At 38.3% G+C, this 27328-nt stretch overlaps 1 protein-coding gene across 13 annotated transcripts in view; it reads left to right on the top strand.

Moving 5' to 3' along the window:
* Window positions 1-2023: 2023 nt before the first annotated feature.
* ZNF148 (zinc finger protein 148) overlaps window positions 2024-27328 on the top strand; it is a 142666-nt gene continuing 117361 nt past the window's right edge. For 6 of the 13 annotated variants that reach the window (XM_081302134.1, XM_081302139.1, XM_081302137.1 and 3 more), the window contains exon 1: window positions 2024-2265. The gene's annotated coding sequence lies outside the window, so the exon portion shown is untranslated. Of the gene's footprint in view, window positions 2266-2440; window positions 3147-18877; window positions 19326-27328 lie in introns of those variants that run through there. The other 7 variants (XM_081302142.1, XM_081302133.1, XM_081302138.1 and 4 more) reach the window with 6 other exon arrangements.

Raw genomic sequence — 27328 nt, 5'->3', positions numbered from 1 at the left:
ATTCGGTGCTATTCACAACTTCTTGTGAGTCTCTCCATCTTTTGGGGATACCAGGAATTAAACCCAGGGGCACTTTAACCACTGAGCCACATACCCAGAGCTTTTTAATATTTTATTTAGAGACAGGGTCTCACTGAGTTGCTGGCTTTGAACCTGCAATCCTCCTGTCTCAGCCTCCTGAGCTGCTGGGATTACAGATGTATACCACTGAGAGGTGGGCTTGTAAATTTACATTAAAAGAATGAAACAACGAAAGTAGAACAAAGTTGAATGAATGTAAATGCCTAGGGCTGGTGTTTGGGGAGGTAGAAAAAAAAAGTAGGGGTAACAAACTGGGGCTGAAAGAGTTTCACAAGTTTCAACTATTTAGGGCCTAAACTGACTCCTCACCATCACATCTGCTGTCAAACTACTATAGTGCTCCTTATTCTGCCCATTTTAGACAGCTGACAGTTGTTCTTTATTGTTTCTTGGTTATCATTTGGGGCAAAAAACTAGATGTATTCCAAGTGGAAACAAATCAATTTTAGCCCCCATGGTGTAATCTCCAGGACTTCAGCCCTTTTTAGTTATTAGTTTCCCCATTGCCTAATACTGAAAGTCTAATTCTTTGCTGCCAGAGGGGTTTTTTATTTTAACATCTGAATTTGATGCCACTGCAGATTTGGAAGTTGCCAGAAGGCTGTCCTCCAGATAATTGTCCCTTGCTCTAGCTTATATCACTGTTTTGTTGCAATTAGCATACAGAATATGCACTGTCATCTTATTAAAATTTATATTTTTTAATGGAGGAAGCACATGGAGAGTTGATTGTGAAGCTGTGGCTTATCCTTGCTCTTCTTAGTTACCTGTGTCTAAATTAAGTTGAACCTCTGGGCCTCAGCTATTTCTAAACAGGCATCACGATTTACTAAGGTTAATGCCTGAGGGAACATTAACCTTGCAGACAGTAATCTAATTCAGTGTCATCACAAGTGCATAATGCGGGAGTCTGGAGTTTTGCCAAAAAGCACTATTCAAATGAACATTCAGTTGGCAAGGTGGGTGTGGACCAGGGAAGAATTCTAGAAAAGATTTATATAGATATTTTAATGCCCTTTCCTTTCCCTTCAAAGTTTGTTTAAATATTGTAGAGATGTTCTAAATAAAACCTACATCTTATTATTAAGAAATCATAATGAAGGTGTTTCATCCTACAGAAAGTTCCTGATACTCATAATGTTCAATATTCACTGAGTATCTTCTATGTTACCTGGCTGACCTTGTGCTAGGGTGCGGACACAAAGATGAGTAATTGTAAGCCATTTTAGTACCGGCAAGCACCTCAGGGAGGCTAATAAATGTTAGTTAATGAAGGCACCCCTTAAGGAGGTCACAATTCGGCGAAGGTCACTTAAAGGGCCCCAAAGAATGAGACAACTGTGCAATTCTAGCCTGGGTTCCAGGCGAAACGAGCACGAAATACTATAAGACCCTCTCCAACAGAGTCCAGGGCCAGAAATCTTAATCTTTCTCTGCTCAAAACCTGAATCTCAGTTTGCAGACACTAAAAGGGTTTGCGACAAGGGCACATGGTTTCATCTTCCGGAAAAGGAGCTTTTGGGGTGATGGGGAAGAGGGCTAGGTAAGAGGATAAATGAAAAATCCAAGAAATTCTAGCCGACAACCTTTCACCTAGGTCCTCGCCCCTTCCACTTCCCGAGGCCTGAAGTCCTCCCGACTCCCAAGTCCTCCAATTCTCCGGGCGCCAGGCACAGACTGAAAGCGGGGGTACCCCATCTAAAAGAGGTTTCCTCAGTTCCGATCTTTTTCAAACCGCTTCTCTACGGGGTTCAGCAGGGGGGGACTTGAGATTCGGGGCCAGGTTCTCTGGCCACGCAGAGCTGGTGACACGCAGGCGCCGGAATCCAAGCCACGCTGGGTCTTCCAGCAGCTCTCTGCGCCAGGCGAGGGCGGGCGCCGCACAGCGCTTCCCAAGTACGGGGCTTCCCACCATGCACCGCGGCGGCAGTGGCGGCGACCGCGGCGGCGCTCTAGCCGCGGCATGTCTGCCTCTCTACTGCTCTGGGAGGAGGAAGAGAAGGAGGAAGAGGAGGAGGAGGAGGGGGAGGAAGAGGAGAAAGGCGCAGGGGTGGGAGCTGTTGCAGAAGCTGCCACAGTAAAAGTTCTCCCCCCTCCCCCTTTCCCCTCCTCTCACGGCCCCAAGGAAGGTTGAAGCTGCCACCGCCTGCAGTCGGTGACCGCGCGACTCGGCGCCCGCCCGCGGTAAAGCGCTCGGCCTGGCAGGCCCGGGCCCGGGGGAGGGCGGGGGAGGGGGAGGGGGCGGCGCGCGGGGGGAGCGCGCGGCGGTAACGGCCTGACCCTGGGGGGAGCGAGCCATGGCGGGGCGGGGGTCGGCCCGGGGACCGACCCGCCGAGGCCGCAGGGAACGGAGGGGTTGGCTGGGGGACGGGAGGAAGCAGGGCGCGGATGGTGGGTTGGGGGGTTGAGAACGGATAATGACGGGGGTTGCAGAGGAGAGAAGGCGGCCTCCGAGGCCTGAGGGGGGTGTCAGAGGTAGAGAGAGCGGTGGGATGCTCGCGTGCGGAGGCCACAAGGGTGCTGGGCGAGGGTGTAAGAGGCCGGGGAGACACCAGGTCTCTGTCCACCGTGCCTGGTGCAGTGCTTTATGTACCGCAGGCCTCCAGTCACTGGTGGTGCCCGAGTGTGCTCTTTGGTAGAAGGGAAGGGCAGGGGTTGGAGAAAAGGGAATGCTTGCGGGAAACATAGTGGGAGTGTGAAAGGGGGGAGAGAGGCCGGAGGGAAGATGCCGGATAGGTGGAGGAATGCAGGGGGTGGCTGTGGAGGAGTCTTGAGGATACTGGGGGGTGTTCATTGTGCAGATACCTTAGGTATTTCATTATGGAAAGAACTGAAGCGTTTCCAAGGCAAGGAAAGAAGGAATATAGGAGTTTCCGCCAATAGAAAGGAGAGCGTTTGAAGCAAGAAGGAGTGCTAAATGTTAGAGAAGATGCAGGGAATGCATAATAAAATAGACAGACGTGGCATAATTAATAAATGCTGGCCCAAGGACTAAAGAGTTATTTCAGATGGGCCAGGATGGCCTAGTTCCGGACCTGTTTGGGCTCTTCAGTAGATGACATCTGGTAAGTGTGGTTCCGGGCTGTGGTTGGGGTCACTGAGAATTATAGTTCGGTCTGAGACATTTTGGTCCTGCACCAGCGAATATGAAAACCTCTGAAACGGACCTTGAGAAAGAGCCTGGCCTATGGGAATTCTTGAGGCATGGAGTTTACATTTTTAGCGAATTTGAAGTATTGTCACATCAGAGACTGGATGAACACTATCCTAGCAAATGCTGTAATAGAAATTACTTGACTTGGCGGTTTTCTTCTTCACTGCCCAGCTTTATTTGGTCCAGTGGAGCTTGTGCCTTATTATTCAGCCTGGATTGCAGTACATAAGATTATAATTGATGGTGGGGGGAGTCCGTTTATAGTGGCCCTTTGGAAGTTCCATTTGTTGCTCAAATGTGTCTGGTATACTGGATTGGTATCTCATACCTCTGGGGATGGTGGGAGATCTTTTGCCATTCACACATAGTTCCTGTTGTACTCTCACTAAGGCATGGTGGTATTGAAGAAAACAAATCTGCCAGCAAAATGTGGGCATGCAGACTAGAGGATCTAGAATATATGTTTTGGTCTTAGGTTATTAATTTAGATCTCTGTTTTCATGAGGGCTAAAGGAACCTGAAGAGACTGGATACTTCTAGAGCCAGGTTGGAGGGACAATTAGAATCTCTATGTCAGGAAATGAATCAGGCTCTCTCTGTTGGATTTGCTGAGCCCACACTAGACCTGATTTCCAAGAGGGAACTCTGGGCAAGAAACATGCTCTTAAAGTTTATCTGAATATTATTCACCTTTTGTTTTGAGATAAATTATATGCACATTATGTTGAAAAGAGGATAGTAAGCATGTTACATGTGAATTTATTTTTATTTATTTTTTTAATGTAAGTCTAAGTCAGGAGATTAATGGGGAAGATGGAAAAGGAAAAATCAGTCATGCATTCCTTTAGCAAAAATTTTTAAGGAATTAAGCTAATTTAGGATTAGATTGGAGAGAGACTTTCATTACAAATTTTCTTATAGAAAAATCCAGGATCATTATTTTAAATATTAGGAAACGTTTCAGTTTATTTGGAATTACTCACCTTTTGAAAGGACTTCCTTGTGCTACATAGTATGAGGTAACTATTTTTACTATAATATGAGAGGATCAGTTTTTCTTCCCTTCTTATACTGTATATTATATTTTTAATTGTAATTATGATGCACTTAAATATAGTATGTTAGGTTTTTTGTCTTACATTATGAAATAATGTCTCATAAACATTGTTCTTAGGGGACTTATAATGAAAAGCAATAGCCCAGTCTTGCCTGTCCATTGTAGTTCTGTTTTCCAGAGGCTACTACTTCCAAGCCTAAGTTTTTAAGTTCTTTTCATACTTTTCTCAAGGTCTCTGTGTAATGGGCATATACCATTATTTTTTGATTTATCAAAATGACATTATCAAGGAGTCATGCTTCAATGAATGAAAGGATTTTTTTTCCCCCCAGTGTGTGGGGGGAGGTGAGTACTGGGAAATGAAGCTGTACCACTGAGCTATATACCCAGCTCTTTGGGGTCTTGCTAAGTTGTCCGGCTGACCTTGGAACTTGTGATCATCCTACCTTAGTCTCCGGAGTAGCTGGGATTACAAGTGTACACCACTGAGGCTGGCAATGAATGAAAGGGATTTGTTATTGATATTATCTCCCTTTTCCTTCTCCTTTTTCATCTTTATAGTTGTTATTTTAGTTCTTTTATTTGATGTCTTATATCTTTAATATGCTTAAGCTTCATTTTAGAGTTCAACAATTTAAGGCTGTATCTTTTCACTTCCCATTGTGTTAGATTAGGATTTAGACTAGCAGGACATGAAGTTGAGAGAAGTATTTAGAATTAGGCTGAAAATACTGGGTGAGATAATAAAGGGAAATTTGGATGAACCTTTAAGGAAAACTGCCTTGGAGAAAAGAGTATCTTTGAAGCATTAGATATACTGGTTAGAGGTGAGGAGGAGTTGCTTGACAGTGAAAATTATTCATCTTGGAATTAGTTACCAGGTTGCAGTATTCTTTGATAGTCTTCTGGAGAATTTCAGTGCATGAAGTCTGGAAGATTATTGAAATGACCGCTGAATGTTCTTCCTAGGCTTCTATGGCTTTTTTTTTTTTTGGTGGTGGTTGTTCTGGGGATTGAACCCAGGGTTGCTTTACTACTGAGTTACATCCCCAGCTCTTTTTATTTTTTATTTTTCAAAACCGGGTTTCACTAAGTTGTTGAGAATCTTGCTAAATTGCTGAGTTTAGCCTCAAACCTGAGATCCTTTTTCCTCAGCCTTCTGAATTGCTGGGATTATAGGCATGAATTACAGGGCATGATTTGTATGGCAACTCTTCCTTTTTCTTTTTTTCTTTCTCTCTCCCTCCCTCCCTCTCTCTCTTTTTTCTTGTGCTGGGGCTTGAACCCAGGGCCTCATGTATATGAGGTGAATGGCCTACCACTGAGCTACATCTCCTGTACTTTTAAAATTTTATTTTGCAACAGAATCTTGCTAAATTGCCCAGACTTGCCTCAAACTTTGGATCTGCCTCAATCTCAAGTAACTGGGATTACAGATGTGCACTATTGCACCCTGATTGATTCCTGCTTTTAGGAAGGAATGGATTGGTGTAGAGAGAGTGTGTGTATGTGTGTGTGTTTGGGGTGTGTGTGTAAGGAGAGAGGACTAGAGAAATGTGATAAGGGCAAAAAATGAGGGATAGGGATTCTGGAAGTAATAATTTGGGAGGATGCTGGGCATTTTGATATAATTGATGTGCAGGAGATTTACTTTATGATGGTGAAACTGGTAGTTAAAGAAATGAGCATATTTCAGCCCCTAATGCAATGGGATTGTGGTGGAAAAACTCTGCTGCTTGTAGAGTCATAAAGTATTAGTGTTGTTGAAAATTTGTATATGAGGTCCAGGCCAGTGAGATGGATATAGGGAAAACAGAAAGATAATGCTCCACTTCTTTTAGGAAGTCTTAAGTAACTGCACCTTTTGAAAGGATTCCTTATTATTTATTTAACCACCAAGCTACATCCCCAGCTTTTTTTCTATTTATTTTGTGACTGAGTCTCACTAAGTTGCTTTGGCTGACCTTGAATTTGTTATCTTCCTGCCTTGGCCTCTGGAGTCCCTGGGGTTACAGATGCATTGGGAATTACTGGTGGGAGCCACTTTGCCTTGTGTTCTTATTCTTAATAAAAATGGCATTCATATGTAGATTTGTACTGCTAAATTTTGTATTTGCTTATGGGAATTATCCTCTTTGTTTTGCAAGTAACCTGCTCTAGAGCTGAGGCTAATCTCTGGGGGAACTCTACAGCTTGATTCTTAAGTGTTTAATAAATAACCTGTTGAATGACTGCTAGAAAGTAGTGTTCACTGTTACTGATAATAGTTGGACTGTATGAAATTACTGAGTACTATGGGAGTATTGTGGACAAAAGTGTGTGTGTGTTTGAGAGAGTGAGGACAGAGGGGTATTTGATTGGAGGGTTGCTAGCTTAAGGGGAAAAGACAGAATGGAATAGAATCAAACTGTAATAATCCTGCAAGTACATCAAATGGATAGAATCAAAAAGTCTTTCCTAACATAAGGTTTATTTAATCTGAGGTAAATCTGGTCTGGAGTGGGCACTGATTTAATTTGGGCTTTATCTCTAGCTTTTTAAGAATCAGCCTAATTTAATTCATTTTTAGGATAATAAAAAAAATTAGATGCTGGGTGCGGTGGTGTACTCCTATAATCCTAACTACTTGAGGCAGGAGGCTTGCAACTTCAAGGCCAAACTTGGTAATTTAGTGAGACCCTGTCTCCAAAGGGGTGAAATGGTTGGGGGTGCAGCTCAGTGGTACAACACTAGCTTAGCATGTGTGTCCCTGGGGTTGGTCCCCAGTACTGAAAAAAAAAGTTAGATTTATTTTTTTTCACTCAAGGAATTTATAATATTTACATTATTTTAAGAGAAAAAAGCAGTTGTGAAGTAATTTACTAACAGTGTATGATTTTAGAAAAATTAAAAAAAATAAATATCTCCAGGTGAGATTTTTGTATTTTGATAATCATTTTCAATAGTAGTGTTCAGAACTTTTTTTTAAAATAATCTTTGAGCCTCTAGTGCTAATTTATACAATTTAACTATTTATTGAGTACCTATTGGAGAAGGGGACTAATAAAGGTGAGTAAAACATTGTCCCCTATTCTTCAAGAATTTATAATTCCTCCAAGATGGCATATTTATAAATAATACAAATTATACTGTTTTTCTGAATAGTGTCATTGTTGATGTTTTTTTTACTTTAAAAGATTTTATTTTTAGCTGGGTATGGTGGTGCACACCTGTAATCCCAGCTACTGTGGAGGCTGAGGCAGGAGAATTGAAAGTTTAAGGCCTAGGCAAAATAGTGAGACCTTGTCTCAAAAAAAAAAAAAAAAAAATTGAATTTTTTAAGAAATGCTGAAGATCAGTCAGTATCAAATAGAGTAAGTGAAGAGTAGTTTTACTTTAAATTCAGTTAGTTAAAAAAAAAAAAGGAACGATTTCTTGGTTGACTAAGAAACTGATTTTTAGACAATACTCCCTATGAGGAAGCTGGAAATATTTTGAGCAGTGGTGATGACTTCATATTAGTTAGGCACTAGATAAATGTTGAGTGTATCCGATGGTTGGATGGATGGAGTAAATAAATGGATAAGTGATAGACTCCCAAAGTATCTTATTTTAAAGAGGACCATGATAATTTGAACTATGTAAATAAGTTCTAGGTGCATTCATTAACAATTTCATTACCTTGAACAAGATACTTCATGATTTAAGCTCACAAATGAGTTTCACAGACACTAAGTGCTGTAGGAGTTCAGAGACTAGAGACATGAATATTTGCTAAGGTTTGGGGAAAGAATTTAAGTGAACCAAACTTTAGCTATATACTTGAAAGAATTCCATAGGGATCTCAGAGGGGAACTAAATGGCTCCAAATTTCTCTTGCAGCCCTAGAATGAACCTAGAGTCTAGATCTATTTTTGTCTGAGTACTTTCTGCCTGTTTCATTTTAGTTACTCCTTCTGGTTTGTTTCTTTTCAAATTCGGGATTGTGGGGTAGATGTTGAGCCCCCTGCAATAACTATGGGGTCTATTTCCATCTATGTCCAGTGTAACTTTTAGTTTGTCCTATTCTGTGACTGTACCCTGTAAATTACTTAGTCTCTGTGAGTGAAAAGCATGAGTCAACTTGGCCCTGTTATCCTGGCATTTTCCTGCACACTTTTCTCAAAGCTGCTTTCTGAATTACGGAATAGAACAGACAGAACTGAGGGCATGTATCCAGTGGACACATGGTTTTTTGAATAAGTGAGTGAATGAGAAGGTATGTGAGATAGTTTAGAAGATCTGCATTATCCGTATGTTTGCTGTATCCGTTTCATTTATTCATAACTTGACATTTCCTATGCAGGATTTAATGGGGCTCATAAAAATATGCATTGGAAATGCATTAAAATAATTTGAGAAGGTCTAGTTGAAGAAAAAAATTGCAGAAGGCAAAATCTGTCTAAAGAATGTATAGGATTGTTATAATTAGAAGCATACTCAAAAAAAAAAAAAAAGATTACCAGGTGTGGTGGGTGGTGCATGCTGGTCATCCCAGCTACTTGGGAGGCTGAGGCAGGAGCATCATAAGTTCAAGGCAACTTAGCAAGACTCTGTCTCAAAATGGGGGAGAAAAAGGAGACTGGTGGTTTAGCTTAGTGGTAGAGTGCTTGCCTGGTATTCTTAGGGCCCTGAGGTTCAATCATCAGTAAAGACAGGTATGTTTCAAGGAAAGCTTGAGAATATGGAGGGTAAAGAGGATTATTTGAAAGGGCTGTTTTGAGGAGGAAGATGGTAAGGCTGTTTGAAGGATATGAATAAATAGAAATTTGGAATATTGTAGAAATTATGTGATTTATAATTAAGAATTTCAGAAAATAAGGGGATGAGTTTTCTTTATCAGATAGTACATATTATATATTGGGATGAGTTTTCTTAACACATGAAACATATTCGTCATATGAAAAAGCATTTTGCATAAATTTTTATACAATCATCACAAGTGTATCATAAGAATACACTGATTCTCAGTTTTATCATCAGGAAATTGGTAATGCCAAATATTACTAAAGCTGTTTTTTTTTTTGCGGGGGGGTGCTGGGGATCAAACTCAGGTCCTTGAACACACTAGGCTCTATTATTGAGCTACATTCTTATCCTCCCTATGTTTAAGTTAAAGGGTAGAAAATGCATTTGACTAGGTGAGGAACCTGGGACTCATTTTAATGGCATAGAATTGGATTTTTAGCTAGTCTTTGAAGGGATAGGTAGATCTGACTGGTAAAGGTTATTAAAAGAGAGCATTACAACCTTAGGGATTATTAGCATAAGTAAAACCTTGGGTATTAAAAGCCTAGGATCTAAAGAGAAATGGTTAATTTTTTTTTTTAAACTATGATCCACAGTAAGAAAAACAAGCCACATCTTCACTTAAAAAATACATGTTTGTGTGTCTGTATAAAACAGAAATTTCAGGAGCTGGGATTGTGGCTCAGTGGTAGAGTGCTTGCCTAGCATATGTGAGGCACTGTGTTTGATTCTCAGCACCACATACAAATAAACAAACAAAATAAAAAATTTCATCAACAACTAATACAAATATTTAAAAATCCCAAAATTTATATAATAAACTGTTCTTAATACTATCCTTAATAGAATAACTATCCTTACCATATTGGATGATTGGATGTGCTTGGATGATATTTATTCTTTTTTTTTTTTTTTTTTGGTACTGGGATTGAACCCACTGAGCCATATCCCCAGCCCATTTTTGTATCTTATTTAGAGACAGGGTCTTGCGGGGGATGACAGGCCTGTGCCACTGTGCCCAGCTGGATGATATTTATTATTATTTTATTTTAAAAAAGGAAAGCAGAGCTGGCTGCAGGGTGGGGTTGGCATTACCTATTACACTGATTTCATGATCAACTGAACAATTCATCACAACCTGTAATTTGGAACATAGAGTTCATGAATAGGACACAATATGATAGAAAGTAAGAAGAGTCAGTTGGTGTTGGGTAGAAAATGGATGACCTTGAAAGCTAACCCAAGTAGTTTGTATTTGATATGACATGGTGTTGTGCTTAGTAATCAAACAGAAGCTGGGTTTGAGTCTTAGACCTTTTATTTACACAGTCTATGATTGTAGAGAATTACTTCCTTTCTGATTCTCAGTTTTATCATCAGGAAATTGGTAATCATTATACCTTCCTGTGAGGGTTGTTGTGAGGATTTGAGGATTAAAGTATGTTAACAAAGGATTAAAGTATGTTAACATGTATCATTAATGTATGGCTATTGAGCATTTTTAAGTAGAGAATTGAGCCAAGTACCATATATTGAACCCAGGGCTTTGGATATGCTAGGCAGTTAATATGCTAGATTATAGCACTGAACTATACCCCCAGCCCCAGAAAACATAATCTCACTATAGCTATACCATAAAGAATTGGGGCCACTATGGTAGTAAAGTAAGTTTTGAGGTAAGAAGACCAATTAGGTTACTAGAGAAACTAAGAAGGGCTTGAATTAACAGTAGGATTAGAAATGAGGGGATGGGATGGGATTGAGGTAGGATTGGAGGACTGGAAAAATGACTGTAAATTTATACTTGTGGAAAAATTCAAATGGCAATAGCTGAAATTGAATTGCATTTTAGGGTAGTTTATTGGAGTACAGTAGATTAGATAGTATAGTTTCTTTTATGTAATAGGTGCTTAATTATTTGTTGAATGATTAAATATGGTAATTGTAAAGAATTGAGAGTTGAGACAGTGATGTATTGATATAAGACAGAGGGGTTAGATTCTAGGGTGTTTTCAGTGGACTGCCAGGATGTACTTATGGAATATTTTTGTACCCTTGCTGTGTTCAAGTTTTCATGGTAGGCAATGTGCAGAATACATATTTTTATATGACATAGTCCATGTTCTTCAAGGAGTTATCTGGGGACAAAATGGGGCTAATGACATAAATATAGCAACTTTGATCAGATTTGGGTTTGTGGAGAAACTGGGGTGTAGCTTAGACCTTGCAGGGTAAATAGAATTGTAGTAGACAAGATGGTGAGAGTTGGCATTCTAAGAAGAGATATGAGTAACAGAAAGATTCTGGGTGTGTTTAGGGGTTGACAGTTTAAATTAGTTATACTGTAGGGTTCATTTTGAAGAATGGAGGAAAATCAAGCTGGGAAGTAGATGGAAGACCTCAAAATCCAGGCTTAATTGGTTTTTAAAATTTATTTATTGAGATATGACACATACTAAGGGTACAGGTAAATGAGTTTTCGTTAGGTGTACATTTGTATACCCACTACCCAGCTTAATACAGAGAATAAATAGAGAATATATAATAGAGAGAATATATCTCAGAAGGCTACCTTATGTATCTCCTCCAAGTTGATGTTTCCTATAACCCACAGTAACTATTGTGATCTCTAAATCATAACAGAGTAATGCTGTGCTTTTGAACTTCATATAAGTGGAATCATACTTTTCTGTGTCAGTTTCTTTTGCTTGACATTATTCTGTGAGGTTGATCATGTTGCATATAGTTGTAGTTCATTCTTTTTCATTACTCCTTGAGATTCCATTATGTGAATGTACCACAATGTAATTATCCATTCCATGACTGTTGGACAATTGAGTAGTTTCCATTTTGGGGATGTCTAAAGAGTTTTAACTTGACTCAGGTGGTATTGGGAAACTATTGATGACTTGAGTGGGGAAATGAGGGAGCTTAAGAATGCCATCTGGTGACATTTTCTTTTTTGTAATGAGGAGACCATGGTAACTGGGAGACAAAGAAGGCTACAGCAAGAGTGTGAAATATTGAGGATCCCAGTTGGGAATGATGGTAATGGAAATAAAAGGAAAGGGATAGATAGATATGAGATACCTGAAAGAGCTAGGTGTGGTGGCACATGTCTGTAATGCCAGCAACTTGGGAGACTTAGGTGGGAGGATCACTAGTTGGAGGCCAGCCTGTGTAATCTAGTGAGACCCCCATCTCAAAATAAAAAATAAAAGGACTGGGGATGTAGGTCAGTGATAAAACGACACTGGTTTGAATACCTACTACTAGGAAAAAACCAAACCAAACCAAACAAATACTTCAAAATACCTCAAAGGGGTTGTGGCTCAGTGGTAGAGCACTTACCTGGTATGTGTGAGGCACTGGGTTTGAGCCTACCTATTCACCACATAAAAATAAATAAAATAAAAGTATTGTGTCCATCTACAACTAAAAATATTAAAAATATTTATAAAAAAAATTGAGGAATGATGGTGGAATGAGTTAGACATCATTACCCTACGTACATGTATAAAGATATGAATGGTGTGAAAATACTTTGTGTGCGTGACTTAAAAAATTGTGCTCTATATGTGTAATATGAAATGAATTATATTCGGCTATCATGTATAACAAATTAGAATAAATAAATAATTTAATGAAAAGTGAATTGAAAGGGACTTTTGAGAAACAGTAGAGAAAAAGGAAATGGAAGCTCTAGGGCTTATAACCTGAGTGACTGAGAATTTTGATGCCATTAACAGAAATTAATTGGATTAGTTAGAACTATTTTGGTATTTTAAGACACATTGATCAATGTGTAAGGCACCAATGGAAATATCCAGGGGGAGTTATCTAGCTAGAGTTAAAAATACTGGATTGAAACTGAGGAAAGAGGTTCAGTCGAGATTTGGGAATATGTACAGAGAGTGATAATTGAAGCTACTAATTCTGGATTTGGTAGGGCAGTGATGGTTATGAAATTATTTGGACTGATAATTAAAGTGTTAATTGGAACAAGTAGTGAATCTAGCGAAAAAGAAGTCATATATTAAATTCCTCAGGAATATATGTAGATTGTAGCAGAGGGTGATGGTTTAAAGCTCATTTAGGGGGCCTAGGGGAAGATATCCATATGGAAAACAAAAATGTAGATGCATTGGTGAGGAATGAGACCCCGAAGTGGAGGGAAATAGAGAAAGTTCCAGAACAAAAATTGTGAAAGTGCCCACAATTTAAACTTAAGAAGAGAAACAGTAGTCTTTTGAGACAGAAGCAGCAAGCAGAGAGATCAGAGTGTAATGATACACTGAGAATCATGTGTAAGAGTGTGTACAGAGTAGAATCATGTGCCTGTACAAACCAAGGTGATAGTCCACGTCTCATTGTCAGAGGATAAAGACTTAGATAGTGGCTCATAGGATATGTTACATAGAATTTTTTCTACTTCTCTTTCTTTTTCCCTTTGTGGTCTTCAAGAGAGCAATTCACAGACCAACATGGAGGCTTACTGGTAGAGTGGATTGGAAGAATAGAAAGCAATGAATGTAGGAATTGTATTAACAAGTTTAGTTTGGAAAGGAAGAACAACTTTTCTAAAACGAGGCAAGAAGTAACAGATGGATGAAGATAGAGCATTTTAGAAGTTGTAAAGAGGATTACAGGTGGAGAAGGTGTGATTTAAGGGAATTTTGTGGAAGGAATTGATTATTTGATAGGATTAAGGATTTAAATATGAAATTGATTTAGATTAGTTAAGGAAATGGAGAGTTGTATTTAGAATTAATCTGTTGTGGGAGATTTCATGGCTTTCTGGTGGTGTTTAACACCCAGTGTGTGGGTGTGGAGAAGACAGATGATGAGGATAGTCTGTCTCTGGGGAGGTGCATAGTGAGTATAATGGAAGGTCATGATATTCTGTAGAGGACAGTACTGAAATGGCTGAGGGACAGTTTTAAATTATGTAGGAAACAAGTGAGCTAAATGATGGTAAAGAGTATGTGTATAAGTAGAATATATGTGGTTGTGTTTAAAAAGAACGGGGGTCTCAATTGGTGGCCTGTTTTTCAGTATGTACATGTGGCTAGCTGAAGTGCAGATGCTGGTTTTAGGAGCTGAGGAAGGCCAGAGTGTACAAAGTTTTTTTAGCCTCATTGTTGAGGTCATTGAGAATAATAACTGAATATGGGACAGAATGGGATTGAAATTATTGGGGAAAAGAGTACTCTGAAGTTTGATAGATGTTAATAGTTTAAGTGAATAAGATGGACAGCAAACCAATTTTTTAGTGAGAGTAACAGTGGGAATGACCTTGAGGAGCCCAAAGCAGTAAGACTTTTTATCAAGCTGAAGGAATAGGAGAGTGATAGAGCTAAGACATGAAAGGAGCAGGTTTTCCAGAAAAAAATCAAGCTTGAAAGGAAATGGTCAAAACAATCCACCTAAGAGATGATAAAAATCCAAGTTGTTTTGTGGCCCAGGGATTGAGGGAAATAGATGGATTTGTTTGTTATATTCATCATCATTTCTGTCAATTCTTTTATTTAGAGCATAGATGATATTTTGCAGAAGCATAACTACTCATTTGTAATATGTTGATATAAATTCGGTGTGTGCATTTTTTTAATATTTATTTTTTTTAGTTATAGGTGGACCCATATCTTTATTTTTACGTGGTGTTGAGGATCGAACTCAGTGCCTCATGAGTGCTAGGTGAGCGCTCTACCTCCAAGCCACAATCCCAGCCCCAGTGTATGTATTTCTTTTTTCAGCAATGGAGATTGAACTCAGGGAAGTTTTACTAATCTGCGTTCCCAGCTCTTTGTACATTTTAAGATAGGATCTTGCTAATTTGGCCAGGCTGCCCTCAAACTTGTGATTCTCTTTCCTTAGCCTCCCGAGTAGCTGGGATTGCAGACATGTGTCACTGTGTCTGGACTTTTTATTATTTTAAATCTTGAGCATTCTAATCTTAAGGGTTGAATCCTTTGTCATCTTCCATATACTTACCTTCATTGATGATATTTGAGACTTAGACCAGGCCTCTTATTTTTTGGTTTATGTCTCTGCTTCTGAACTGTAACTTGTCCATTTCTGTAGTAGTGTTCATTTTTGTCAGTCTTTTGCCTTCTGTCGCCTTTTCCCTTGTATTACAAAGACTTGACTCTCAAGTAGGTAACTAAATGTGCCTTAGTGTGGTCCCAGCAACTGGCATACATTTATTTATTTATTTGTTTATAGTACTGAGGATTGAACCCAGGGGTATTCTATCATTGAATTATATCCTCACCTCTTTTTCTATTTTATTCTGAGACAGTCTTGCTAATTGCACAGGCTGGAATTGAATTTAAAAATCCTCCTGAATTGCTAATCTTCCTGCCTCAGTTTCCTAAGCTGGAATTACAGGCATGCACCACTATGCCTGGTGCAACTGACATTTTTAAACCATTAAGTGATCAATGCTATATGCTCCAAATATGATTTACATTTTATATTCCTCACATGATTAACTCTTTCATCCTTTGAGCAAAGAATACTTTTCCTGATCTTCCCTGTTCAGGTCAGAGCTTTTGATATTCATGTTTCAGAGAGAGAACATATGTAAGGCAAAAACATGAAGTGGCAATGAGAAAAATATGACAAGGCACAGAGTATTGGTGTTTCATCCTAGTGTAGCTTTAGTTCCAGCATCCTGACTGCTGGCATTCATTATTTTTTTTTTTTTTAAGAGAGAGTGAGAGAGGAGAGAGAGAGAGAGAGAGAGAGAGAGAGAGAGAATTTTTTTAATATTTATTTTTTTTTTAGTTTTTGGCGGACACAACATCTTTGTTGGTATGTGGTGCTGAGGATCGAACCCGGGCCGCACGCATGCCAGGCGAGCGCGCTACTGCTTGAGCCACATCCCCAGCCCTAATTATTTTTTTTTTCCCCTTAACTTCTTCATTTGGTCACTCATCAAATTTAACAAGGAAGACTTCGAGTTTGGGTCTAAAAAAGCCTGAGGATGTTACATCTCAGATTTTTTTTTTTTTTTTGGGTGCTAAGAATGCAACCCAGCCTAGCATGTGCTAGGCAAGCACTTTTTACAACTGAGTTACATCCCTAGCTCTCAACTCAAAACTTGGCTTAACATACAACAACCTTGCCTGAAGTGATCTAGAATTATTTCCAGGACCTGCCTCAGCCATACTTGAGCCTTGTGGAGTTGGGTGTGTTCTGAATATTTGAGTGGATTGTGTGGGTTAGGATAGTGATGGATATCTTAAGGTGTTGGGAGGGGTTATTTTAGAAATGGAGAGTTGTTTTAAATAATAACGATTTAGGTAATATCGCCATTTTGATGATGTTAGTTCTGCCTATCCATGAACAGGGTACATTTTTCCATCTTCTGAGATCTTCTTCTATCTCTCTCTTTAGGGTTCTATAGTTTTCATTGTATAAATCTTTCACCTCTTTTGTTAGGTTGATTCCCAAGTATCTTATTTTCTTTGAGGATATTGTGAATGGAGTGGTTTTCCTTATTTCCATTTCATTTCCTTATTTCCATAGCCCAAGAGTTAACAACAAGAATAAACAAATGGGACTTACTTAAACTAAAAAGTTTTTTCTCAGCAAGAGAAACAATAAAAGAGGTAAATAGAGAGCCTACATCCTGGGAACAAATTTTTACCCCCCACACCTCCGATAGAGCCCTAATATCCAGAATGTACAAAGAACTCAAAAAATTAAACAATAAGATAACAAATAACCCAATTAACAAATGGGCCAAGGACCTGAACAGACACTTCTCAGAGGAGGACATACAGTCAATCAACAAGTACATGAAAAAATGCTCACCATCTCTAGCAATCAGAGAAATGCAAATCAAAACCACCCTAAGATACCATCTCACTCCAGTAAGATTGGCAGCCATTATGAAGTCAAACAACAATAAGTGTTGGCGGGGATGTGGGGAAAAGGGTACACTTGTACACTGCTGGTGGGGCTGCAAAATGGTGAGGCCAATTTGGAAAGCAGTATGGAGATTCCTGGGAAAGCTGGGAATGGATCCACCATTTGACCTAGCTATCGCACATCTCGGACTATTCCCTGAGGACCTTAAAAAAGCGCTCTATAGGGATACGGCTGCATCAATGATTATAGCGGCACAATTCACAATAGCTAGACTGTGGAAGCAATCTAGATGCCCCTCAATAGATGAATGGATAAAAAAAATGTGGCATCTATACACAATGGAGTATTATGCAGCACTAAGAAATGACAAAATCATAGAATTTGCAGGGAAATGGATGGCATTAGAGCAGATTATGCTAAGCGAAGCTAGCCAAGCCCTAAAAAACAAATGCCAAATGTCTGCTTTGATATAAAGAGAACAACTAAGAACAGAACAGGAAAGAGGAGCATGAGGAAAAGACTACAGTAAACAAAGACGAATGGGGGGAGAGAAACGGAGAGAGAAGGGAAAGCACATGGAAATAGTAGGAGACCTTCAGTGATACATAAAATTATAAGAGGTTATGAGGGCAAGGGGGAGGGGAAAAAAGGGAGAGAATTGAACAACAGCAGGGGAGGTAGAGAGGGAAGACGGGAGGGGAGGGGAGGGGAGGGGAGGGGAGGGGAGGGGAGGGGAGGGGAGGGGAGGGGAGGGGAGGGGAGGGGATAGGAAAGGTAGCAGAATACAACAGTCACTAATATGGCATTATGTAAAAATGTGAATATGTAACAGATGTGATTCTGCAATCTGTATTTGGGGTGAAAATGGGAGTTCAAAACACAATTTGAGTCAAATGTATGAAAGATGATATATCATGAGCTATGTAATGCTTTAAATAATCAATAAAAAAATAATGATTTAAATTTGACATAGATAATTGACTTCATAAGATAGAGTTTGGATGCTTGAGCATCTAGGTTGGATGTTTTCCTTGCCAATTTGAGAAGAGCCAATATACAAGGCATTAGAATGAAATACACACTTGGTGTTGTGCAGAGTCTTTGTAATATGTGTGTTTGTCAAAATGTATGCACTTGTATGTGTAGATACCCATATTGAGAATTCGTTCATTCGATTAGGTTATATAATTAGTATTTAGGGGAATGGGCCTGGTAGTCTTTAAGTTATGAGTGACTCAAATGAATTGTTAGAAAGTATTTGGAAAGATTTTAGTCAAGTTATTGGGGTATGCTTAGGAAATGGATTTTTCAGTGACTAGCGGCCGCTCTGGAATAGTTTCACTAAATTTGAGGGCATCTTGGGGCAAATTTGTGTGTTAAGTTGTAAAGTGTTTGCTTTGAAGGAATGAAGGAACAGATGAGAAAAATGCAGTTTGGAAGTTATATATGAATTGATTTGGTAGGAGCTGATAAAAATAAAAGTTTTATTTAAGAGACTTTTGAATAGCCAAGTTGTGGAAGAAATTTATGAAGCTTGTTAGTATTAGAAAAGTAAATTTCTAAAGAGTAAAATGGAACGATGTTTCAGGGAAAAATACAGCTTTTAGGTTAAAAACAAGTCACGGATAACTAGGATGAAAAAATTAAGATATGGAGAAGGAAGCGTAAGAGGAAGGATTATGGAAGACATTACTGAAATATTTTTTTATTGTAAGCCTATGTTACTACAGGGCTGTGTTCTGGCGTGTTGTGTTGGATAGTACTTTTGATGACTGGTTTTGTAAGGAAAGGGGCCATGGTTTGTAGGGGTGCGGATTTTTACCTAGGATCATTAAGCGTCTTTATTTCTTAAAAAACCCAGGAAGTAGAAATTCCGGTTCGGTGGGCTTTTGGAGCCGGCCGGATTGGATCAGATGCTTAGGCTGGACTTCCCTGGCGCTCCGCTGGGCTGCGGGCGGAGCTGCAGCGCAGAGCTCTGTGGCTGTGGGCCCGAGCTCAGCCGAGCAGAGCCGAGCCCAGCCGAGCCAGGCCCAGTGGCGCTAGCGGGCCGCTGGGACCCGCGCGCGCTCGGGGTTCCTCTGGGGCGCTCCATTAAGTGAGCAGACCCTTGGTCCGCGCATCCTGGGCCAGGGGAGGGTCTTTTGCTGAGTGTTCAAACAGACCTCCGCACGCGGCTCCCACGTCTTCCTTTTGTTGTGCTTGGGAGTGTGTGTGCGCGGAGGCATGCGCCTGTGCCGGGAGGCGGTGGCGGAGTGCTGAGAGGCTGGCGCTGAGAGGCCGGCGCTTTTCGCTTTTCTGTGCGGCTGCTGGCATGCCTGGGCCTTGGCTGACGGTGGGGCCCCGCGGCTGCTGGACACTGAGTCTTCCGGGTCGGCCTTGCAGCCCGCGGTGAGATGGGGAACTTTGTGAGTGCTCCTCAATGGCTAACAAGTGTCTGCCTGGCAGCTGGGCTGCCGAAGGCTAATGGACTCCTTCCTCTCCCCACCAACTCTGTTCTTGCAAATCTTCTGTTGGACTGCGTTGTGTGTACAGTTTTAGGGTCTGTGAAAAGATCAGGCTGGTAACTTGGTCTGCTAGACAAGTAGTTTTCTACTTGGAATTAAGAGCAAAAAATGTATTCTTCTGTCCTTATATTGGCTGAGCTAGTAAAACCTCTAAGTCTGGTGGTAGGAACTGTTCTAAGGCCGTTCCAGAATTAGGCTTTGGGGCAAATTTTGCTCTCCAGACTTTGTCAAGCACTTTTACAGTGCCGAGAAAGAAATACTTACATAGTAGATGAAAAGCTAAAGTTAGGAAATACAAAGTTGAAGCTCTTCTCCACTCCATAGCTTGAATTTAAAGGAGGCTTTTTGTCTTACATAATAATTATGACTTTTTCTGTTCACATAGAATTTTGCAAAACAAGTATGGTGTGATTTGAAAGAAAAGATCTCTTATTAATTTTATAGAGGAAAATTGTAAAGGCACCACAGAATTTTGAAATTTCAAGTATGTTAAATATTGCTATAAATAAAGTCCTATTCAGATTTTTTGATTTAATAAATCTAAAAATATGTTTGCAGTTGTCCTTTGGGTGTAGGAGGTAGTCCTGGGTTTCTCTGTGGGCAGATTTTCAGTATTGTCAGCATGATATGGGTGTAGAACCTTAACCTGAGTGAATAATTTGCTTGAGATTACCAGTCTGTTTTGCAGCTGGGAATAGACTCTGGGTCTCTTATTCCCAATCTGTTGACCTATCCAAGAATAGACTAATGAAACTGGGTATTTGCCTGTTTGGAGGAAAATATGACCAAATTGGTTTTATAGTGTGTATTTAAATAAGAGCTAAAAAGTGAACTTGGGAACGTTCAATTTTGTTTAAGTACTTAAATTTAACTGTAATTCTCTGTGCTGGATTGTTGTCCTTTCTTTTTTCGTAACTATTTTTTTTTTTTTTTTTAGTTGTAGATGGACACAATACCTTTATTTCATTTATTTATTTTTATGTGGAGCTGAGGATCCAGCCTAGGGCTTCACATGTGTGAAGCGAGGGCTCCACCAGTGAGCCACAACCCCAGCCCTGTTGGCCCTTTCTTTACAAGCATAAAGGACTTGAGAATATTCCTCAGTGTTACTTTAAATGGGATTTGTACCATATTTATGTTTGATTAAAATAGATGCTTATGGTATTTAAAATTTTTTTAGATGTTGATGGACCTTTATTTTATTCATTTATTTATATGTGATGCTGAAAATTGAACCCAATGCCTCACATATGTTAGGCAAGTGCTGTACCACTGAGCCACAACCTCAGCCCGCTATGGTATTTAACTGTGGGTGGATGTTTTTCACGTGGATAATCACATTAATTAGAGAATAGCAAGTGACTTGACTGTTTAGCCTCCTTGAAAAATGCTAGGTAGGAGAGGAATTATGTTAACTTTATTAATCTCTATTTAAAACCTTTATTTTTTATTGAGGATGCTCAACAGCATACAGATAGAGTAGCTGAATTTACTCCACAGCTTTGTGGGCTGTTTCTCTCATTACTACATTGGCCTCACACAACATTTGGTTAAGGTTTATTAAGTTGGCCTCCTACAAAAGAGTACCTTGTCTTTTTATAGTATCTGACATGCAGTTGGACCTTTTGTTTTGATAGAAAATCATTCCCAGTGCTTTTCTTCCTATATCACAAAATAAAACAATCTTTCTTCATTTTTCCCATCTTCAGAAAGCTCTGGAATATTTTAATCTAATATAATGGTTCTCAAACCAGAGATGATTTTGGCACTATCTGGATACATTTTTGGTTTTCTTCCTGGGAGACTGTTTGCTTCTCATTGGTAAATGCTAAACATCCTATGGTGTTTGTGACAGCCTCTACAGAAAAGAAATAATTCTGTGTAAAATGTTGTAGTGCCCTTGTTGAGAAACCCTGAGCTAAAATATTGAGAATAACATTCTTCCAAATGATTTAAACCTATGAAAGTTATATAATTGATGTCTATATTGTATGTATTATAAATCTTTTCCTAAAATTGTGGTTAGAATGATCATGGGTCAGAAGTTCTAATGTATATTAGAACATTAGAGCACAGGATTTTGGAGTGAAAAGTATAACTCCTTTGGCTTATAGATGAGGAAACAATTTCATTTTTTTAAAAAAATTTTTCTTTTATTTTTTTGTTTTTAGATTTTTTAAAAATTTTGTTTTTTGTTTTTTGAGGAAACAATTTCAGAAAGATTGTGACTTGCTCAGATAATGAGAACTCAAGTCTTGTTATTTCAATTATTGTGTAGTTTTCATTATTTAATTAAAGTTAATTGTAGTCTTATTACTGAGGGAAAGGTCATTGTATCATTTGTACTTGATATACCATTAAGTTTAATCAAATTAAAAATTTTAAGTAATTGCACTGAGAAGTATTTTTTTTTTCTCTTTTTGGTACAGGGGATTGAACCAAGGGGTGCTTAAATATTGAGCTATGTCCCTAGTCCTTTTTACTTTTAAATGTGGGGCAGGTTCTAGCTATGTTGCTGAAGCTGGCCTAGAACTTGGGATTCTTCTGCCTCAGCCTCCCCGGCTGCTGGGATCGCAGGCGTGCACCATTATGCCTGGCTCTTTTTAGTGAATTATTCAGATTTACACATATTTGTTGAATTCTTCAGCATGGGATTAGTAGGCACTGTAAAGATTTTAGTATTTCTTTTTTATTTTCAATACTGGGGTTGAACCTAAGGGTCTTGGCACATGCTAGACAATTGCTCTGCCGTTGAGCCATATCTCCAGCCCCTATTTATTTATTTAGGTGCTGGGGATTGAACCTAGGCACACTTTATCACTGAACTACATCCATATCCCTTCTTTATTATTTTTGAGACAGGATCTGACTGAGTTGCTTAGCATCTTGCTAAGTTGCTGAGGTTGGCCTCGAACTTCCAATCCTCCTGCCTCAGCCTTTCAAATTGCTGGGATTACAGACGTGCACTGACACACCTGGGTCTAGCCCCCTTTCTAAATTTTAGTTTGAGACAGGGTCTAAGTTGCACAGAATGGCCTCCAATTTGCAATCCTCCGGCCTTAGCCTCTCTGCTTTCTAAGAAAATGTTAGAAAAATTTAAAAAGACCCCAAAGAATTTTGAGATAAAACAGTTTAAAGTTAATTAGAATAACTTAGGCAAAATTTTTGTCGTTGTTGAAAAAGATCTTGCTATGTTGGAACTCATGGGCTCAAGTGATCCTCCCACCTCAGCATCCCAAGTAGCCAAGATTATAGGAGTGTATGTGCACTCCAGTTTAAGCAAAATTTCTAATGCAAAACCAACTGGAATTATTAAAACATGTTAGGGTATCTTGAACATATACATTTGTTCTGTTGTGTGAGGATTACTGTAATGGTGAATTATTGTACTGGTTAAATCTTTCTAATATGGTCCCTTTGGTTAATTTTAGAAAAAGGTTTTGGAGCCTTTATGTGAAATATAATTGGATAAAATAGTACTGATATTTAGATGAAATATTTTCAAATTACCAAAGAAATGTATTGTCAGAGAAAGAAGATCTATGGGGTTCTTTACATATTTAAAAACATTTTTCTGTAGTGCCGCCTTTTAAAAAAATAAGTAAAACAAAGGCAAAAACAATATTATCTGTATCCCTTCTATATTTTCTTATTTTTGTGACAGGATCTGACAGGCCAAACATTTCTTTAAAAGTTATTTAAGGGGCCGAGGCTGTAACTCAGTGGTAGAGTGTTTGCCTCACAGGTGTGAGGCCCTAGGTTCGATCCTCAGCACCACATAAAAATAAATAAATAATAAATTAATGATATTAAAAAAAAAAGTTATATAAGAAGCTGGGCACAGTGGCACATGCCTTTAATCCCAGTTGCTCAGAAAGCTGAGGCAGGAAGATCACAAGTTCAAAGCCAGCCTCATCAAAAGTGAGGGGCTAAGAAACTCAGCAAGACCCTGTCTCTAAATAAAATACAAAATAGGGATGGGGATGTGGCTCAGCGATTGAAGTGCCCCTGGGTTCAATCCTCAGTAACCCCCCCAAAAAATTATATAAGAAATTTGTAGAATTAAAATGCATGTTGGCAAAATAAAAATAAAACCAAGAGTTAATATTCTGGTGTGTGTGTGTGTGTATGTGTGTATGACTTTTTTTATATTAATCTTTCATTATAGAAAAATTTAAATATAGGAAAAAGAGAGTTGGCCTAGTTTCAATAGTTAGTAATTCTTGGCCAGTTTTGTTTCATTTATACTTTTCTATTTTATCCCCTCTCATCCCTCTCATTCCTCTCCTTCCTCTTTCTTGGCACCCTGTTCTGTTTTGTTTTTAATTTTTTTTTTTTAGTTGTAGATGGACATGATACCACCTATCTATCTATTTATTACACCACATTCTCAAAAAGAATTCTTTATGTAGTCTGTATATAATCTTTGTTAGATATATAATTTTCAAACATTTTCTCTAAGTCTACAGATTATTTATATCTTAATAAAGTCTTTTGGCATGGAAGCATTTTTAATTTTGTTGGAAGTCTGGTTTCTTTTCTTCTATGGGGCATGGTTTTGTTGCCAAGTCCAGCAACACTTTGCTTAATGTTCTAAAAGATTTCCTCTGTGTTGTCTTGTACAAATTCTATAGTTTTATGTTTTGCATTTAAATCATGATTCATTTTGAATTAATTTTTGAATATGATTGTGAGGTTTAGTATAAAAGTTTTTATTTTTATTTTTTATAGTTGTAGATGGACAGCATGCCTTTATTTTATTTGGGTATTTTTTGGTGATGCTGAGGATCAAACCCAGGGCCTCACATGTGCTAGGTAAGTGCTTTAGTACTCAGCCCCAGCCCCAGCCCCAAAAGCCTTTTTTTTTTGGCTTGTAGATATCCAGTTGCTTCAGCACTATTTGTTAAAAAAAAAAAAAAATACTATCTTTCCTCCATTGAATTGTTTTTTACCTTTTGTCAAAAATCAACAAAACACATTTGTGTTGGATTATTTTTGAATTCTCAGCTCTGTTCTATTGATCTGTCTTGTCTTTCAATCAGGACCATACTTTCTTGACTGTGATGGCTGGTTAGTAATTCTTATTGGGTAGAGTATTCCTTCTACTCATTCTGACTTCTCTGCTTCCTTTGCCTTTTCATATGAATTTTAGAATAATCTTGATTATATTTGTAAAAATATCTTGCTTTGAGTGGATAGGAATTGAATAAGCCTGTAGTTTCATTTGGAATGAATTGTTATAGAGACTTTCAATCAGTGATCACTAGATATTTTTCCATTTACTTAGATCTTCTATATTATATGGAAACAAATTCCAAACAAGTTCCAGTTTCAGAATAGAATAAACGTAAAGAACATCAAGCTGATGTCCCCTGCAGAATTTGGAGGACTGTTTTGATTAGTTGTTGGTGGGGACAAACCTCCACTTACTTCTCGGTGACCAGAAGTCACAGAATCTTCTGTGTTGATTGTTGTGGTATGAGAATAGAGTAGAAAAACTTTCCTACAGACAGTTTTGATTTGCATGTCTCTGATGCCTAATGATGTTGAGCATCTTTTCATGTGTTTGGCTACTTGTCTTTGAGAAATATCGGTTCAGATCTTTTACCCATTTTAAAATTAGGTTGTCTTTTAATTGCTGGGTTGTTAAAGACTTCCTTTTATATTCTGGATATTAGGCTTTTATCAGATGTATGATTTGCAAATAATTCTCAGTAGTGTTTTTGAAACTCAATAGTTTAAAAGATGTTTTGTTATAAAAATACATGAGATGATTTACCCTCTTAAACTTAGGTGTACAGTATGGTATTTGCTATAAAAGCACAGTGTTGTAGAACAGCTCCCTTTAGAAACTTTTCATTGTGTATTACTGAAATTTTATATGCAATGGAACAACAAATGCTTATTTTTACCTCTCTTATCCCCTGGCAACCACTATTCTACTTTATGTTTCTGAGTGACTACTTTAGATAACCCATATAAGTATAATTATGATGTATTTGCTTTTTTGTGAGCATAATGTTCTCAATTCATTCATGTTGAATTTCCCTTTTAAGGTGGAATAATATTTCATTTGTATATTTGTGTATACAGGACATATATATTTACATACTTATACATACACACACATACAGGAACACAGGAACCTTCATAAACTTTCTGTAGTGGCTATACTATTTTTAATTTCTATCAACAGTGCACAAATTTTCTCCACATGGTCACCAACTTTTTGTTTTTTACTTTTTTTTTTTTTTACTTTTTTGATAATGGGCATCCTAACATATGTGAGGTTCATTGTAGTGGTTTTTGATTTGGATTTCCCTATTGATAAGGGATGTTGAGCATTTTTCATGTCCCTGTTAGCTATTTGTTGTTTTTGGAAAACGTCTATTCGGGTCCTTTTCCCCTTTTTCCCTCTAGGTGCTGTGGCCTGAACCAAAGGCTTCTGACATGCTAAGCACTTGCTTTACCACTGACCTATACCCCCAGCCTGTCCTTTTTTAAATAAGGTTACAGTTTTGTTTTTCTTCTTTGTTGCTATTGAGTTGTCGGAGTTCTTGTATATTTTGGGTATTAGCCTCTTCTAAGATGTATTTCCAGTATTCCGTAGGTTATTTTTTAAGTCTGTTGATAATTTTCTATGCTCTGCAGAAGACTTTTAGTTTGATGTAGTTCCCACTAGTCTGTTTTTTTCCTTTGTTGCCTTTTTGCCTTTGGTGTCATATCCAAGAAATCATTGCTGTTATGAAGATTTTCTCATTATTATTTTCTAGATTTACAGTTGCAGCTTTTATATTTAAGGTGTGTGTGTGTGTGTGTGTGTGTGTGTGTGTGTGTGTGTTTGGGTCCTGCTTATTGAATCTAAGGTGTCACATATCCTAAGCATGTATTCTACTTAATTACCCCCTCAAGCTGCTGGGGTTTTGATATGAGTTCCATTGAATCTATAGATTAATGTGGTGAAGTATTTTCATTTTAACTATTGATGTTTCTGATCTATTAATGCCAGATGTCTATTTATCTTGGTCTTTTTTAATTTCCTTTAATGATGTTTTGGAGTTTTCAGTATACAAGTCTTGTGTCTATTTTGTAACTTTATTGCGAAGTGCTTTTTTCTTTTTGGTGGTATTATAAATGGCATTTTCTTAATTTCATTCTTGGATTGGTCATTGATAATGTATAGAAATATAATTGATGTATGTAGGCTAGGCCTGAGGGTGTATACCCATAATACCAGCTATTTGGAGGTTGAAGAAGAAGAATGACAAGTTTGAGGCCATAACTTTTATTTCATTTTCTTGCCTAATTTACTTTGCTAAATCACCCTTTGTTTCACCCTTATTCCTGATGTGTACATTAACTGGGTATAGAATTCCTGGTTGACAGTTATTACCACTCCCTGCCAACCTCCACTTTGTGAAAAATTCTGCACCACTTTTATTTTTGGCCTTTCTGGTTTCAGTTGAGAAATCTTGCTGTCATTTGAATTGGTGTTCCATTATGGGTAAAGTATCATTTTTCTCTGGCTGCTTTCAAGGTTTTTTCTTTGTTTTTAGTTTTTGAACATTTAATTATGATATGTCAGTGTAGATCCTCCCTCCCTCCACCCAACGCTGGGGTTCAAAATCAGAACCTCAACACATTCTGCTGCTGAGCTATACGCCTGTTTCTTAGTGTGGATTATAAGTTTATCTTTTTTGGGATTTGTTCACCTTTTTGATTTGCAAGTTAGTACTTGCTGAATTTGGAAAGATTTTAGCCATTATTGCTCCAAATACCATATCAGCTCTGCTCTCTTTCTGGGACTTTGATAACATGGATTGTTATTTGTTATTGCCTGACAGTTTAAGACTTTTTGTTTTTTCCTGTTTTCACTGTTGTTTCGAT

The sequence above is a fragment of the Spermophilus citellus genome (genome assembly GCF_964194105.1).
Source record: "Spermophilus citellus genome assembly, chromosome: 7".
Taxonomy (NCBI): domain Eukaryota; kingdom Metazoa; phylum Chordata; class Mammalia; order Rodentia; family Sciuridae; genus Spermophilus; species Spermophilus citellus.
Note: the sequence above shows the minus strand (reverse complement) of the source record. Positions and strands in the feature narration are given on the sequence as shown.